The following is a 15,514-nucleotide window of genomic DNA, read 5'->3' on the forward strand; positions in this document are numbered from 1 at the left end:
TGAGCCATTCAAATTTCTTTTTTTTCCTCTGGGATTTATGCTTTCTTAAAGTGCTCCTTACACAAGCAAAATTCTTTTCATATTATTCATACAGAACTTACACTGCTTACATCATCTGTGCAGCAACCCACAGCATATTACAGAGTGAATAGAGATATCTACAAAGACTTACTGTGTAATTTTTACATCCTGCAACAAGTAAGAATAACAAATAATATGAGATGCAAGGTAAGAATAAAAGAAAGTCATGGGAACTTCATATTCATATGCATATCATATCATATGGTTATTTACATACTGTACATAAGCAATGGATTAACTTTAGAAACATCAGTGAACTAGGCATGGTCTTATAGTTGGAAAAAAAATGATTGCACCAAGGTTTCTTGAGCTATGAGCCAAAAACTCAGGGAAGAACAAGGAAACACTCCAGTTTATCGGAAATCAGAAAACTATTTTTGTGAAGACTGACAGAAAAATGCCAGGTAATGAGGAGAGATTATAGAGGGTAGTGGAAATTTTATGTGTATACATATTTCCGAAAGCATTTCTGCATACAGGGATCAGGTGACAAAAAACAATGAAAGAGAGATTTTGAGAGAGGTCAAGAGAAGAAACGTGAATGGCCACTGGCACAAGAGAACATGAGAACTGGAAAGAAGGGTAGCAGGTGACTGAAAACAGTATGTGGGCAGTAACATAGCTATAGAGAGTGTTGAAAACCATGGCAATGACTATGAAGCAGGTGCAGATGGTGATGCCAGGACAGGAATGGTATTTGTGAGAGGGGTGACTGTGAAGTAACAAAATAGATGCTTGCACTCAATGAACTTGACAAAAATGGCAATAGGGGAAACCCAGAGAAAAGGAGGTGTACAAATAACTAGGCAAGGACGAAAAAGTGAAGATTGATAGGAGGAATTAGTTAAGTTTGTTTTGAATTGTTAAATGTGATATTTAGTGGATAATATTCCTTGTAGGAAAAGACTCCTTGACTTGCTGGAAGCAGCAGTACTTAAAAACATTGTACAATAATTTAATATTGGCAAAAAGTAATTTTTGAAGCAGTCTGATGTTGTAGATGCCCTTAGGTGAACTTTCAAGAACTGAAGTGAGATTTTTCAATCCTAAACCACTCATGTCTGCACCACGAGTGAAGGGACAGTTTCTAGCTGGGGACAGTGGGAATGGTAAACATAAACTAGTGAATTATACTTTCTATCCACACTTTGGTGTTTTCAAAAATATTGAAATGTTGTAAACTGCAGGGCTTTTGTCAGTTAACTGTATTTAATTCTTACTTATTGCCAGCTGGACCTAGATATGTCGTAAGGACTCTATTGGCCCAGGCCTGTATAAGGGAAAAAGGCAGCCCTTGTCCCCCAAAGTATATTGTTTAACCATATGGGTAAAATGGGGGTATTGTAAAAGGGGAGTATAGTACGTTAAGACAAAACTGCCCACCTAGAAAGGAAATTTTTTACAGACTATTAGCAGCCTAAATGTTCTCAAGCTTTTTATAAGCATCCCAGACACGCAGGAGCAATTTGGAAGAAGGCAGCAGGGTGGCTGCCCAGCTGTTGACAGCTGCTGCCCTATACAGGGAACAATTCACAAGAACAAGTGCAAAGCTTTGAAAATTGAACTATACATGTTAGTGGAAGGTTTTATTCTAGGACGGTCAAAGCAGAGACATTGTTTAGAGCATTGTAAGCAAGAGTTTAATTAGAAAGAGGCTGCTGGAACTCAGTCTGCCTGTCAGTGCCTTACACCATGTGCTCCAGGTCTTGCTGTTGTCTGTGATTGTATTTGGTGATTCCTGATGCTCAGTTTATGTGCCCCTTAAAAAGTCTTTAGGAACTAATCTTTGAGGTCTGAATATGACAAATAGGATCTGAATAGACTGTGAGGGACTTTGAAATGCAGTCAGATACTGTTCTAGGTGACATCAATAAATGTATTTTTCCTGGGGACTCCCTTGCTTTTTAAAAAATTTGTTTTAACCATGCAATTTGAGGAATACTCAGAGCTCCATGAATTTTAAGAGCAAAAGGGACCATTGTGTTCCTTTAGTCACCGTCCCTAGGCTGCACATAATTTCTGCATAAGGTATGGCATATGTTGAAAAAAAAAGGTATGATTTAAAAAAGACAAAGATGTTTGACAAGCCACGTCTCTCCTAATATTTTCCCAGTGATTCTTTAGGCTCGTAGTTGAAATGTAAACCTGAGCCTGAACTTTATCTTTCATTGTTTTCTGGTTATTGGATCTCATTATACATTTTTAAAATTGTTATTATAAGAAGCTATAAGCCAGGAATCTTTTACTTACATGTATTTGCAGATGCTGATCAAGTCATATCTTAGCCTTCTAATTGATAAACTAATCAGAGCTTATTGATGCTTTCACAAATGGATTTTCCATATTACAAGTTATTTTGAAAACCATTTTTGAATCCCTTCTAACTTTTTACCAAGTAATTTTTAAAGTGTGCACTGCACAGCATGACATAATATTCCAGTAATGGTCTCACTAATGCTCTTTACAGAGATAAATACCAGCTCTTCAGTAATCTTAGTATTTGCTGGCTTAAGCATTCAGGAATCACAGTCATTTTTTTATCTATAGCACTGTGCTGAATGTTCATGCTTAATTAGCTCATTTTCTATGACCCCAGAGTCTTCCTCTGTGTAAATGTGTTTCAGAATGTGGTCTCCCATTTTGGTCTTAGATCTTGTTTTTGTCTCTGCAAATTGCATGGTTTTAAAAAAAATACATCTTCCGGAACAATCAGATTACTGTCCATAGCAGCTCGATACGCTGTTACTTGGCACTCTGCTGATTTTCATGTGATTTTGAGACTGCATATGTATAGAATTCAGCATTTGTTCATCTATTATACATCTTCACTGTTGTTCACAGCAGTAAGGGAGAATTTATATCCATTAGTGAGATATTAATGAAATGCAGATGAAAACGGATTAAAGTTGTGTGCCTGAGGCAGCTGGTGCTTTCTGTGCTTTGCTCTGGAGCAGATCTTGCTGCTGTAAATGGCAGGACTAGCTGAAGCATACAGGAACCAGTTCCTGAGCTGAAGCACTTACAGTCAAGCATAGTAAAGTAACTGAAAAAGAATATCAGTTTACATGACTATTCTGCAGTGAGTTTGGGGCTATTCCACCTTCCTGTCTAGCAACAGCAATCAAGGAACTTATACGGGTGGAGATCTTGTGGCAGGAACATCTTTAGCCACCAAGTTGAATCCACCAACATTCACAAGTCAAAACTGCAAAATACGCAGTTGCCCTATTTTAGGAATAATAATGTAAGGTGGTGCATCCTTCGCTATACATGCTCCTTCTATCCAGAAAGTTTGCTGGAGGGTAACAGCGCTTCATATGCTTTCGTTCTGGATTTTGCCATTGCGTTGCGATGCAGGATGAGAACTGTTTCTGTGAGGAGATAGCTGATGTACAATGATAGAATATGAGCTAAGAGCACGGGATTGTGTTTGGGCGCTGTAGATGAAAATAATGTGTTACTGTCAACACACCTGGCTTTAAATGCTCTCTGTTTGCATACAAAAAGACTTTTTTTCTGTTTCATTTGAGGCAAAGGGTGTGCGTGCCTGAAAAATAACGCATTATCTGCCAGGTGCAAAGATAGGATTTTGCTGGTTGAATGTGTTGTGATTCAAGTGCTAATGGAGTTGGCCTGGAGGTTTTGTTCATTAAAGGCTGTTTAATTGCTAGGATGTAACATGAAAGTGCATAAGGAAAGCATAGCTTCAGAAGGATGGCCAGAAAAGCTACGTGTTTACACGTATCTGCATACAAATGCTTCTCACAGTCTGTGTGACCTGGAGGCTGCACTTTTCCATCCTCTGTGCACCAGCGTTTGGAATATTAAATAGTGAACTTTAAAATAGGAAAACTGAGGTTTTCCACTCACCAATAATATTTTGGAAATGTGCACCTAGATAAAGGCCAAATTAGAACCCTGGTGACCAACTGTGGTGATAACTGATTCCAAATATATATATATAGAGAGAGAAATTTAGAATAAATGTGCCATATAAAACTGGATGTCTTAAATGAATTCAGATTAAATTATTCACAGAGCCACTTACATTATGATTTCATGTCATGATAAAGATATCTCTTTAAAAAACAATGACCAACTAATGCCTAAGATTATCAGTTATTAGACATTATTTAATTTGCAAACCATTTTAAAGGTTCTTTTTATGCAACACCTATCTGATGTAACACTGATGTGGTAGTTTGTTTACAGCTGTTTTTATAAGATCTAAGTTTACACTGAAAATATTTCTCTTTGCATTGGTAAATAAATTATCATCATCTTGTCTGGGGATTCTTGGTGAACAGGCTGACACATTTCTTTTAGTTATTTTATTTAATAAGGTATGTTTTTCAATCCCATTTGGCCTTCAGTGATAAAAGTGAAACAATTACCAAGTTATTTATGAAAAAGAAATTGCAATAATAAGATGCTAAATAGAATAAGATGCTAAAAAGAAGATAGAGAAATGTCTTTTTTTTCTTTATGAGACATTCTAGCAGTGTATGGACTTCCATGGGTAATATCTCTTACAGATGTGTTGCATCAACTGTCATGAAAAATCTGTCTTCACCAAACTGTTGTTATCTGCTGTATAATCTACTTGCCTTACCCACTGATACATTTCTTCCCCCTGAGTATTAAAAAAGATCAGGTCGAATGCTGACGCATGCACAGACTTCCCAAAGTCTCCCCTGCCCAGCTGAGGAGGGAAGTGACAGAGCAGCTTTGGTGGGCACCTGGCGTCCAGCCAGGGTCAACCCACCACAGTGTGTCTCCTTGAAATCCAGGTAGTTTTTTTAAAAAATATGAATAGAAAGCCCAGCTGTTCAGACTGGCTTTTCCTATGCTAACAAGGTCAGCTGATCCGTTCTCTTTTTAGTCTTGTCAGAACTATCTGTTTTTACACTGTGGTTCATCCCCCCTTTTTTTTTCTGTCCTTATCTTAAATCTCTCTGTTCATTAAAAATAATCCCTGAATGCAGATTAATGGCTTGTTGTGATTTTGGCCTGATCAACTACTTATTGCTATTACAGAGACAGTGACTATTGGCAAGAGTAATAAATATATCATAAATTGCAGGGTCAGATCATTAACTGCAATTGTTATGCCTCTAATATATTATCTACTTCATCACTCTTCTGTCTACGAACCTACCTCAGCTAGGAAAATTTTAATGCTCCAAGTCTCTAAGTAGCTTTAAATAGCTGCCTTATCTTTTAAAAATCAAACTCAATTGTCCCTCATCTAAGGGATTTTACCTCCAAAACTAGCTGGTGTGAGTACAGGAGGGTGGTGTTCAATCATGCACAAGTAATGACTTAAAATCTTTTATCTATTAGACCTTTAGAGTAAAAAAAAAAGTGGACTTCATATCTCTTGACAGCAGAATTTTCTGGATGTCCAGTAAGGCCATACAGCTCAGCTTCTGGTTCTTTAAGAGTCTGAAATATGGACCAGTAAGCAGGGTTGTTTGTAATAGGAAAACTTCAGTTGTTTGAGTTTTGGTTTTTTTTTAAGAAACATCTTAAATCCATCTTCTGTAATTTTCTTTTCCTCAAACCTCTTTCCAGTTAGAAAAGCCTAATGATTTTCATAAACCTTTTTCTCTCTAACATATTCCAACATTTTAGAATAGCCTTTTTTTCCCCCTGAAACAGGTAAAATACTGTATTAGAAGCATTTCTAATGCTTTCTGGGACTGTCTGCATAATTCCCAAGTGGGTAATGCTCTTCTCAAAAAATCATGGTGATGAGATATTTGATCAAACAAAACATTTAAGGCTGGAAACTCATTTCCATGTGCTTGACTTTGCTTTTTGATAATGCATGTATATATATTATTTACTGCACGCTAATCAAACTCTCTTATGAAATTAAAAAATATGCATTTTCTCAGTAGCTTTATGGTTCACCATATAAAATCTGAGTGCTTCGCAAAGATTTCATATTGACACCACTCCAGAAAGTGAACATATCTATTTTATAGGCAAGTCACTTGATGCAGAAGACTACATTCTATTAAATTCGTCTCCCGGTTTGTGGTTCCTAGGACTTGAATTTTGATGTTTTAGGTTAAATTAGATTTCTTCACACTGAATTCAGATGCTGCTGTGAATCAGAAGAATTTTGAAAAATCCAGGCTGAGGATCAATTTAAGTTGGAAACATTTCCAAAACGCAGTAGATCATCTTGCTTCTTTCCCTGGAAGCTCTTCATTAGGTGCATGGAGTGAAGCAGGAATGTTATGGTAAAGCAGCTCTATCTCTCTAACCAGCTTGGTGCTCCTAGACACGCAGGAAATGGGAAAGTAGCAGATGATGAATGATGGGAGAGCTGTTGTAAAGGGAAGTTTTTCAAAGGGGTGGAGATGGAGCTTGGAGCACTGCCTCTTATTTCACTAACGAAGTTAAAAAAACAGAGCAAAATTCAGGTGCAGTTGGAGTTGCCTGTTTTGGGGGGTGGGGATGGGAGTAGGTAGATGGGAAAATAGGAATGAGGGTGAGCTTTTATACTGCAGTTGAAAACCTTGAAATTCTCCTAACTGTCTTTCCCCTCATGATAAGGAGAGGTGAGTAAACTTTTGTCAGATGGAGGATTCACAATATTTTGAAGGTGTTGGACTGGGGAAAACAGTATAAAAGCTCTGGGCATTTCACTACCAGTTTAGATATCCTAATTTCCCTTTACAAACTTAGTATTCAGGAAGTGAGAGTTCAGTTTAAATGTGAAATCACCTTTTTTTTTAACTGAAAAAGGAGTCTTTTGTCTGAGCTGTCACTGCAGCATATTTTATCCTGCATTTATTATGATGCACATTCAGTCACTTTTAATTTTTTATTTCCTAGGGTTAATTAGAGTTTTAAAGCCTTTTGTATACTTACTCCCCCACTGCTACATAATTACAACTTATAATGAATTATCTCTAAGTTTTGATTGGTTACTGTGGCTTCTCATCATTTAACAGATAAACCTGGAAATAGGAAGCACGTTCCACACTTTTTAGGAAAAAATTAGTTTCACCTAGCTTAGCCACATGAAAGCTGAGTGACTTGTCTACACTTCTTGACATGGCACCTCCTATCATCAACGAGGAAAGATAGGTAGTGGATAGGATAGTTTGCCCCCATCATTTTTATGCCTGAGTCAGAGGGTCACAGGAATCTCTCTCCATTGACTATTAGAGGCGCTTTAGAGAAGTAGCTCTGAGCTGTCTTCAAAGCCTACACTTGTCGGTCCACTCAGACACAACAGTTTCCACATTTCACTGCTCTCTGCAAACCTCCTTCAAAGAACTACTATGTCATTACCGAAAATGTGAAAATGGTTGAAAATGCGTATTTCTGTGATGACAACATTCTGTGATAGTTGAAAATGTGTATTTCTGTGATGAATAGCCAAAATGTGTATTTCTCTTGTCATCACAGAAATAACACATTTTAAACCATTTTCACATTTGAAATTTCACACTAGTCCTGGCCCTTTAAAAAAGGTTAAGAAACACACAATTTTAAGACCTTATAGAAGATGCTATCCTAAATCATAACCTGTTTCTACTCTCTCTGGCATGCAACAGTCATTTTGTCCTTTGAGATTCAAATTCACTTCTGAACCCAGAAACTTCCTTGCAGTTTTTGTAGATTTTTCTTATGAATTTGGGTTGTCCTACAGAGTAAATGACCATTTTTTTTCCTGTGGTCAAACAGCTGTTTCAATCTTTGTATAATGCTGAAAGGAAAATTTAATAAAACTCTCTTTTGTTCTTTGAAGGAAACATAGTTCACCTCTTACAGACAGGGAAGGGGGATACTCTCTCTAAGTAAGATATGTCCTTCAGTGGAGTTTGCATTCTGGCAAAATGTTATCTGAATACTCAAACATGATTTTCTAGATGTTCTTAAACTGTATTTTTTTTTTTTTTTTGTATCTCTAAAGGAGTTCCTCTTGCCTTCTGCTGCATTCTTTCCTTCTGCTAATGTGCAACATAGTATGTGTTACTTCCCTAGTAGCATGCCAAGCTGATAAAATCATCCTCTATTTGGAAAATTGTGAATAAGAAATCTGAATCCTCTCATTAATATCAAGAATAGAAAGTTACCTTTAAAAAGAAACCAAGTGATTGATTCCACTGTAAGAAGGTTTCTTCTATTTTAACATCCTTTTAATCAGTGGATCTTTAATGACTAGCAGAAGATTCCCCAGTTGCGGTATACACCTTGTTATCCTGCCCTTGGAAGCTACAAGAACAAGAATATAATTTAAATATTTCTCTGAGAATAGTGAGCATAACAAAGCTTCACTATAAATTAATTGCAACTATGTCTTTGAATCGGAATAAGTTAGAGGAGCAATAATGAGTGTTTTTGAAAGTAGTGGATGGTGCAAAAATATCATCATTGGTGTCTTTGTTTAAATCTTTGTATGACTCTTTATTCTCATCATTTGAATCATACCAAAGAAACTCCAACACTAGCCCAGAAGAATGTTTCTGTGATGGAGAGGTGAATGGTAGCCAAAGTGTGGGACTTCAAGCGAAGTTAATGCTCGTTATTAATTGTTTCACAAAAGGAAGTTTTCCTTTGCGGTCAGTGAGAGAGTGAAAATCTGGCAGCTGGCTTTTGATAGTGCTAAATACATAAAGGCTAACAAGGTAGGTGCTAGAGACACCATTTCCCAACAACTGCCTTTCAAGTTCCTTCATTTAAACCAGAGAACTCTTGCACTACGCTTCCAAATAAGTGTCCCTTTGCTCTTGAGCGCGTAGCTGAGCACCTCACCCCATCTCACCCACAGCCCTGAGAGCCCTCTGACGACAGGTACGTCAGACACCCATATCTTGATACAGGTATTCTCTGCAGGTCCTGAAGCTCTTCTGTCCTCTGTGCCAAGCAGTCCTGCCTTATGGCTTTGAACAGAAATTCCCCCAGCTCTGCCTCTCAGAGGCTGTTATCTATCTGTCCTAGGCTGTTATCTATCTGTCCTAGGCTGTTATCTATCTGTCCTAGGCTAGCAGCAAGCAAGCCAAAGTATCTCAGCAACTCTCCCACTTGGAATAATAGTAGATGTATGCCTTACCTGAGATCCCTTGTAGGGACCTGTGTTTGCACAGCAAAAAACAAAGTAAGTAAAAGATATTCCTCTTCTTGCTAAACCCAAGTCAGTTCTAACAGTGAACTTGTTCAAAATCTTGGTGTGACAGAAAAAAAAGTTGAACAATATTCATCAAAATGTCACTTTGGGGAGCATCGCCAAAGAATCATTCTTAACTCCTCCTTATTTGCACACCAATATGCCTATATACTTTTGTTAAATTATAGCACATGGCCATTATGACTCCGTGATAAAGGCAGGGCATCGTATTCTGTTGATATAAGTATAGAGACATTTGTATTTATGGAAGAAAAAGGTTAACTTTATTCTTACAACTGAATTATTTCAGAGTCAAAACAATTGTCTCAGAAATATAATTTGAAAATATCAAATAAATTTACTTTATTCTACTTAGTCAAAACACCTTTCAGTCCTAACGAAATGACACATAACAGGCTCATTACCCTTCTATCTAATGAACAAAGATGAATTATCTTCAATGTCAAAGTAAAATCATTCTCATATCATTTTACCCAGAAGCACCTTTAACTTCTTCAGATTAGATCTTGTTGACTAGAGCTCCACGTCTTCTCTGTTCTACAGAAAATACTGAAACCTTTAATTGTCTGTGTACCTCTTGAGCGTGTACTTAAAGTTAAATATTTGCTAGAATATCTTCCTAAAATAAGGACAAGTGGGTTTATTTTGAGATCCAGGTTGGACATGGCGTGCGTTTTGCAGAGCTGCTGCTCATAACTAAAGTACAGATTAATATTCATGCCTAATTAAAGGAAACCTGATTTAGGTAACATCTCAAGATACAGTCACGCAGGCTGCGGCGCTTGATGCAGTTCTGCAGGGAGAAGTTCGCCAGTAGATATCTATGACGTTATTTATTATTTCAGTCTGTGTGAAGTTGGCTTGGATTCTGGCCTGAGACTGGCCAAGGCTTTTAGTGATCTTTGCTCTCCCTGGAGTAGTTGTGCATGGACCGTGATCTCAGTGAGTCTGGAGACGGGGTTATTAATATTGAAAAGGGTCTAAAAGAATTTGTAAATAGCTTTAGGCAAATCAACAGCAGCTTGTCTTCAGTATTATCTGTTTTATTCATGTGAAGGCTATAGGTCTCATCTAGCACTGTTATTGCCCTTGTGTGAGCCATGGTACCTATTGAATTTATCACTAGCTGACACTGATTCGAATGAATGGGTGCAGACAGGAATTTGTAATTTGTTTCATTATGGAAATATTTATAATTGTTTAAAAATTAAGTATACATTTCTTCCTTGCTGAAAATGCTTAGGCTTGTGTGAAAACTTGATTTTTAAAATTTTTTTGTGGAGAAAATCCTTCGTTAAAATAATTTCTCTTTAAGATAATTATAGGATGTTTTAGAAAAATAAAATTAAGTATTTAGAATTAAAACTTTTAAAGAATGGGCTACAAATCTGAGTGATACCCTTTTCTTAAACAAATGTATCACCATTCAAAGAGAACCAACTACTTTAGCTTTCCTTTTGGAGTTGTTTTGTGTTCTCGGAGTTGCGGAGAAGGTCCAGCTTAGTTTGTATCACAGTCAGTTTATGCTATAGAAGGGCTATGAATTTTTAAATATAGTTGTTTTGCCTTTTTTATTTAAAAAAAAAAGGTCATTTTAGTGGATGACCCTTTGGGGCAAGAAACATTTAAAAAACAATATATTGATAATACTGCTTATTCAACTTTTATATTTTACTTTTTATTAGTAAACTTTGAAGAAATTTAAAAAGGCCACTATTGTGGGGTTTTTTATTATTAACTACATACTCAACCCTCAATTTTATTGTGATGAAGACCTTAAGGAGGGCTAGTGAACCTGAAAGACCCTTATTTTTTACAAATATACTAGCTGATGTTGTAAAAGAAATTATTTCCACACCCAAACCTTGTTTTTCTTATCACCTTGAACTGTCATAGTTACAAGAAGATTCTTCCCAAAGTGTTTTGTGGCAGGGTATGTTTACATACAAAAGGGATAATGCTAAATGAATAATAATAATAGAGTGTTGAGGTCTCCACTCTTATTAAAGCCAGAGATTAAACTGTTAACTTTACAACAGGAAGGACACGATCCTCTGTTTCCAGTGCTTCATGAAGCATCCTTTAAGCAGTAAAGGTCCACACTGATTTTCAAGCAGGAATAGCAAAAAATGTTCATGTTCACAAAAATACTAAACTGTGAATAACAAGGTCTTGTCTGAATTGACTCCTAGACTGATATGGTAGATTATCCCCAAAGGTACTGCATGTGTTTCTCCCATATACATTTATATTCCTCAGATGAGAGCAGAACAATTTTACCCTCTTACAGTTTCACCCTCTTATTTTATTACTATTATATAACAATTATATGGTTCTTGTATGAAACATTTTCTGATGTGACTTTTACCAGTGGTACACAAGAGCTTTTCCACTTACTGAAGATTATTCTCTTTGCATAATGAAAAGCAATTGCAGTCTTTTTAAAACAATGATCTCTTGTACTGGAGAAAATGTAATGAATATAGTTCTGACTTAGTCAAAATTAAGTACCTATTTTAAGTTAGTTCAGACTTACTTACATCTCTAAAACTTTAGCACCTGGCCAAAAATGTATACCTAGATTTTGTCAGGCAAAATTACCATTTTTACTACTTATTCTCTGGCACATAATTTGCAAGTTTATTGATTTTTTTATCCACTTTTAAATTGTTATAGTTTCCATCATCCATGCTATTGTATAAAGAAAAAAATGTTTTCTTTGGCTCTAAACCCACATATAGATCTTTCTTATCAATTAGATTTTGAATAATGCTTACTGTATGTGGCCACAGTCTCCTTTCTGTCTTGGGCAGAGACAGAGTGAGGACCCTCTGAGGAGCTCTGAGGGCATTCCCACTCTTCCAGAGCAAACAAAGTGTTAAGCACCGTGAACAAAGTGAAATGGTTTAAGAAGGGCATTTTTAGAGCTGTGCCTCTGCCGCAGAAAAATAGTTATTGACAAAACCCCACCACACATGCCAGGGTTTCTGGTAACCATGGTTCAGCCCCATGAAAAGGCAGTGCTGGCTCTGCAAAGAGCACTGCCATCAGTTTGAATTTTAAGAGGTTGTCTGTTTCTTGCTGGAAGAACTAGAAAGCCATGTAAGAAGGATCTTGCTTTTCATTTTGGTCATGATTCCAACACGGTGGGCTTTATCACCTTTCTGTTAGCTTTGCTACAAGGCTGCTGGAAATTGCGGTTTGGGATTGCACAGGAATGGCACGCCGCTCCTCTGCTGCTGCTTCTGGAAGACTGCAGTTGAAAGTTCCTATGTAAAGTCAGTTGTAGCACTGAAGTCACCAGCTGTTTTCGCCTTTTACTTTTTAATTTTAACACTTTCTTTACTGACTGAGGTATTTGGGAGTCTTTTTGCTTTTTTATTTAGATAAAAAATAGTCTTTATTTTTTTGTTGATGGGGGAAAAGGTCAGAAAGAGCTGCCCATTTTGTTTCACATTTATTCAATGGAAATGGTTATTCATTATTTCCAAGCTTTTGTTCAGGTTTTACTAGCCCAGCCCATCTGAGCGCCTGCTGGATTACAATCTTAAAAAAATTGCTAAGACTCTTGAGAAATGTGGTGTTCCAAAACAAATTCTAGAATGCTATTTTGTCAAAGGCAAACAAATAATTAAATGAATCATTATTTCCCACCTAGTACTCATTGTGAAGTTATTGCCTAATAAACACATCTGAGTGCAAGGAGAGAAAGTAAAATCTGGAGAGAGATCAGGTCAGTATGTGGGAAATTACTAGACTTCATTTGGATTAATACAAAAGCAAGAAAGAGTGATGGTGGTGATCAGTATCAGCCTAGAAAATTTCTTTTATTACACCTGTCCTTGCTGCTGTATTGCCTTTCCACTTGAGCTAAATCCAGGTAGCTTCTTATTTATCACCTGGCTGCAGATAGCCGGTGATTTGAGCCTGCGCAAATCTAGTTGCCGAACTCCTCCATGAGTTTATTTTCTTTGACTGCTGCTACTGAAATCTCTGCCTTTGGCCTCAAGACTGGAAAGAAGAGAGCGTGACCATGCAAGGAAGGTGTGAAGTGGGGAGTCCTAGCGCTGAACCCTGAATCCTGCTCTGTAACAAAATTGCTCTCAGGGCAAACTTTTTATTTTGCCCATCGGTACTAACAAGGCCAGTCTGAGGAGTGGAAGGGTAGTGGTCACAGCTCTTACTGACTTTGGTAGGATTAGGGGTGCTTGACATCTTCCAAACCAAATTCATGGAAGCTGGACTTACAGGCCTCTGAGCACAAGAGGAGAAAAATGCCTGATGCCAAAAGGCACTCTGCAGTCCTGTCCATGGGGCAGGATGAGGCTGTAGTTCCACTTCCTCCCCGTCAACCTTGTGGCTGTGAAATGACACAGCAGGAGTCCTACTTTGGTAGCGGATCTTAGAGAACTTACGGTCACTTTGTCTCTGACCCGCACTAGCCCTATTGTAGTCACTTTGTTCCCCCTCACCCTGTAGTTTTTCTCCCGGTCAAAATCTTCCTTTTCCCATCTCCACCAGGAGAGACAAGGCCAGTCCTTGCAGGAGGAGAACCGGCAGTTCCAGCAGTGCCTGGAGGAGAGAGGGGGAAGAGAAGGGTCACCAGGGCAAATAGCAAAAGACTGCACCGAACCTGTGGCATGAGTCTCTGCTGTGGAAGCAAGAGTTGTCTTGCTTCACATCAGGCTGATAATAGGAATTTTCAATTGGTTGTCCCTCAGTTCATAATGGAGGGAGATACATCAAGATTGAACAGAGGTGACATTAAGAATTTTTTACTAGAGCATGTAATAGTGGCATGAAGGTTTCTAGGTATCGACAATGATGCTTTATATTTGTAAAGTATCTTCCACAGCCCATTAGAAACCTGAATTAGTGCAACCACGCAACAGCCATCATTTTCAGCCAAATAACTGCTGTAAGCAGCATTTCTTTACTGGGGGAAATCAAGGCATATATGTTTGAGGTTTGCCTAAGGTGAAACAAAAGATGCTAATTTAGATTTTCAGTGAAGCCCCCCAAGCTAGAAACATATTAACTGTGTTTTAACTTAGCTTTCCAAGAGTCGATAAGAAACATTGTACAGCTCCGCATGATTTGTGGAACGGGGGCACTGCGGGGATGGTACGTATGGTGCCATAATACTTATCAATAAAACGCAACATTTCTATATTTTGACAGAGGTGACAGGAAAGACCCGGGAATTAACACTATGTGGCAGGAGGTAAAGAGTAGGCGCACTCTGAAGTTAATTAACAACATCACTCATTAGAATGGAAGTATTTACAAGAGAAATGAAGTCTGTGTAAGAAAAAAGATGACAAGAATACACACTGATACCTTAACTTTTGACTGCTGCAGTTTCACACAATAACTATCTGTATAAGTAATATTCTGGATATTTCAACTGAAAAATAAGAACCATTTCATCATATCATGCATGGAATATACTTTTATACATAAAAAAGAAAAAATGCAGAAATCTGAAGAAAGGAGAGTTTTGCCACTTTATTTGCCAGTAACTATCAGTGAAGTACTGAAAACATTTTTGTGTAGAAAGGAAGCAAACCATTTCCAGCATATTTCTGTGCCGGATAATGTCACATTTGCCTGAATAAGTTATTATTAGGCTCCCTCCGGTTTGACAAATGTATGTATTTGAGCTGTCAGATTGTGTCTAAAGGCAGTCACTCACTTCTTTGTTTTTAGTCCTAAATTACACATGACATTTATTGTTAAACTCAAGGTGCCTCCATGCAAAACCAGTTCACTCTTTACGACTGTGCACTTTCTACTGACTAATCAATAGATAAGCAATTTACATGGCCTGTGGCTTCTAGTTCAGTTACTGGCTTTTAACAGAAATCACTGCCTTGGAAGCAACAAAGACCTTTAAAAGGATTGAAACAGTCATACATAATTAAGATTTTCTGCCAGTGTATTTATCCTTTGATACCAGCACACACAGAAAAAATTAAAATCTGCAGGGATTTTGCCTCTTTCATTTAAAAAAAGTACTGTTTTCAGTTTATGCATTTTCGTCACTTGTGGACAAACAGTTCCTGTGCTACTTGGCTAGAGAGAGCTAGGAAAAAGAAGGAAATCGGTGCAATACTTGTAGAAAGTAGTACTAACACCCCTTTCTACTTCTCTAGGCAACTTTGAATTTACTCCTTGCTGAGAATTAATGGGGTTTGTACTGGGATATTGGCTAGAATTCACTGGCTACAGACGCAAACAGTTGATGGCCACCTCCTATTTCTTGTTTGTGGCCTATAGGAA

The sequence above is a fragment of the Buteo buteo genome, chromosome 15 (genome assembly GCF_964188355.1).
Source record: "Buteo buteo chromosome 15, bButBut1.hap1.1, whole genome shotgun sequence".
In the NCBI taxonomy this organism is placed as follows: Eukaryota; Metazoa; Chordata; class Aves; order Accipitriformes; family Accipitridae; genus Buteo; species Buteo buteo.